Below are 3,656 nucleotides of genomic sequence, written 5' to 3'. Positions count from 1 at the left end.
TTTTCTTCAAGTCTTCGTGGTAGGCAATGCTTTTTGACCCAAAGGAAACAAAAGACTTTTTGTTTTGCTTCTGTGATTCCTGCCTTCTCTGAATCAAAGGAGAGGGGGGACATACAAGAGTTATTGCTATCAAAAGGAAATAATTATAACATCCACAGCACCCAACAAATCAGACCTTAAACCATTCTCCCCACTCTACCCCTACCTTGGAGAAGTTTAAACGGCATAACCAGCTTCTGTGAGCAACCCAGATTTTTATTTTTTTTTATCGTTAATGTCAAACAAACATTTATTTCAGGTGCAAAGCCTCGGGATATGTTAGTGGAAACAGTGGCACTGCTGTTCTATTGCTTACTGCCCACTAAGTGGGTGGGAAAAGGGTACCGTGACCCTTTTACCCTTCCCACCAGTCTCCCTAACAGCTTTGGCCTTCGGGTCAGCTCAATTTCCCCTCCACTGAGTGGCCATTACCGAGCGAGGATGTGATAAATGCTTTTTGGAGGGGCCGGCAGCCAGCGCTGGGAAGGAGGGAGCGGGTCCAGCGCACGGAGCCCAGGCACAGCCCGGCTGCCGAGCTGCCGCCTGTTCCCTAGCAACACGGCCGACGTCGCCAAAAAATGAATAGACCCACAAACAAAAATGAAAAGGAGATAAAAAAGAGTAAAAGTCTATGGGGCTCAAAGGTTAATATTCCTCTATCTAATAACTTAGTTTCAGAAAATTGCGTTTTAACCTTTTCCGAGCATCCGGGAGAGAGATTTCTTTGAAATTAAATTAGATCACATTTGTATGAAATGGGGGGCGAGAAATTAAATGCAGATTTTTTTTTTTTTTTTTCCATCTTCCTACCCGGTATTTCTGCAATTCCTTGTATTTTCTGTTGACTTGCACTGCTCCACTCCCCAGCTGTGTGTAGCCTGCAGCCTGCTGTGGAGCTATTGATGGCTCCAAGAGCGGAGTGCTCTGGTCTCATTTTGTGTTTTGTGGAATTTTCTCTTGGAGAAAGAGAAGACCTTGCCCAGCATGGCAAAACCAGAGCTTGTACCCCCTCTGTGTTCTCATTCATCTGGCACCTCTCGGAGAGAAGGAACAGAGAGTGACACCTTGGAAGTCCCGAAGCAAAGGCCTGGCAGGAGCGGGAATGAGCCCTGGGACTGGTGGTTTCTGCCTTGGGATCCTCCCTGCTCTTGTTGTCTTTTTATCAACCTGGAAATGAAACTTGGGATCATTTTAGGAGGTAATACAAGAGTGGATCTTTATTTGAAGGATTTCGGGGGCCGTTATGGAAAGAGGCCTACAAAAGCCCACTTCCATAAGGGTGAGTACATTTTTATCGGTTTCAGGAAATTAGCATAATTGATAAAAAACACCAATTAGGAAGACAAGTGGTGATGCGATTCCCCCCAAGGTCAAACCCCTTCTTTGGAGCCGCCCCCTCAGCACTAGGTGTACTCTGTCCATGAAATGTGTCTCCAGGAGTTGTTCTCAACCTTGGTAGCCAGGAAGGACCAAGATAGCACCTGGGCCCTGCTCCTCTCAATTTATTTTGTCCTTTTTCTTAGGGAAAGGAGAATTTCTGGGGAAATTAGCCTCTGCTACAATAGGCCGCGCAGCTCCAAACACATGTGCCAAAAACACAGAGAACGTATGAAAGAAAGAGAGGCAAAAGCCCAAATGGCATCACTTGCTGTGCTATTCCTGTTCTTGCCATGCATCCACATCCAGCCACACCTGGAGCTGGTGGTTCATCCCCCCTCCTGAACAACCAACCCCCACCCCGGGCAGCAGTGGTCTAAAAGCAACAGGAACTGACCGGAAATGGAGAAGGCCATGCTAGGGTTGGCTTGTACTCCCAGGGGTGCCTCCTTTAGTAAATAGTTTTGCTTGCCCTGATCTGTTTTCATTTAAACAAGCAAAACTCTTTCAGATCAAATAACTTGTGAGGAGCTGAAGTCCATTTCTGTTAACTCCCTCTCTAAGCAGATGCAGCTTTCACCTTGCCTTCCTTCCCCACAGGGAACCATTAGAAATTCCCATTTTATTACATAAGCCTTCTTTAAACCTCTGGATCCAAATTCCTGCTCCAGCTACCGTGGTGTAAATCTGGAGTAACTCCCTGTGTTCCTGTGGGGTTATTTTGAGGCTGCAGCAGCTCTGCTGGGGCAGGATCCAGCCCCTGAATTCCTTGGCTGCCAGGGAAATCCAGGGAAAGCGATTGTTCTATTTGTGTCATGGCTGTTATATTTAACTTCACAACAGAATGCCTTTAAACTTTACTGCCATCTTTAAACCAATGAGCTGTATGGTTAACTAATTTTCCTGTGCACTGTATAATACGGGATCGATAATGCTGTTTCCTCACATAATACATTTGCTCTCTTCCACTCACTCTCTTCATATATATCGTATAATTACGAATACTGAAATTTATGGGGCATGTAAACCCGTGTTTTAAATACAGGAGATCACTGCAGTTGGGGTGGGTGCTGTTATTTTGCATATTCCAATCAACATCTCCCACTGGAGACGAGGAATCTGTGGATGCACAGCAGATGAAATGGTCCCACTCTGGGTGTTCTGCTGGCTGAGTCTCCCACCAGCTCCTCAGCCAAGCAGAACAGCAACTTCTGAGAGGCTGAGAGATGGGAAGGACCACTGGAGGCTTTCCTGGTGGCAGGGGAATGATGCATCAGAATTCCAGAATGGTTTGAGTCACAAGAATCCTTTAAATCATCTCGTTCCACCCCCTGCCATGGGCAGGGACACCTTCCACTGTCCCAGGGTGCTCCAAACCCCATCCAGCCTGGCCTTGGACACTTCCAGGGATCCAGGGGCAGTCACTACTTCTCTTCAACATGGTCCTTATATCCCCGGGAGAGGAACCCGGACACATACCCAGGTTCTCCTTTGTTAAGGAAAAAATGAGTTTGTTCTATCACAGAGGCCATAATTTTATATGACCCTGTTCTAATCCCTTATTACTGGCTGCAGAAGGGGCAATCAGATACTTGGTTGGAACTGTTGCCCTATTTCTTTCTCTGCAATGATACAGGCAGTAATGAAAGGGCTAGAGCTAATTAAAAGACAATAATTTCATGAAGGGGTGGTGATGGTGATGAGGCAATAAACTGTGAGAACAAAGCTTGAGGGGTTTTAATGACTCATCAACCCCTTGATGGGAATTTAGCCTTACAATCACTATCCATTTATAATGATCAGTGATATACCTTCCTTAAGAGCAGGAAAAACACTCTGCTGGTGATGCCTGTCCCTAGTCATGGACATGAGGGTGAGGAGTCAGAGCAGCACCAAGGATGTGATGAGGGATGCAGAGGGGGTTGTGCTGCACACAACCAACCCTCCAGGACAGTCTGGGGGCTCTCCTCTGTGCCCAGCTGCAGGATGTGCTTACAGAGGCAGGAGGTCAGTTGGGTTAAATTCATCCTTGAGAAAAACCTCCAGCCTTCCTTTCTGGTGTGGAGTTGCACCCAGCTGAGGCTCTGGGCAGTGGGACTCGGGGTTGTGTCACGTTCCCAAAGTGCAGCAGCTTCAGGCTTGCAGGAACAAGAAGGGGGGACCTGCTCAGATGGGAGCAGCGAGGAAGAAACCGAGAAAATTCCAGATGGAATGAAAGCAGCAGGGAGAGGATGAAAAAA

The sequence above is a fragment of the Chamaea fasciata genome, unplaced genomic scaffold (genome assembly GCF_029207755.1).
Source record: "Chamaea fasciata isolate MVZ Bird 193981 ecotype frontalis unplaced genomic scaffold, bChaFas1.0.hap1 SCAF_10, whole genome shotgun sequence".
NCBI classification, from domain to species: domain Eukaryota; kingdom Metazoa; phylum Chordata; class Aves; order Passeriformes; family Sylviidae; genus Chamaea; species Chamaea fasciata.
This window is presented reverse-complemented; position numbering follows the sequence as displayed.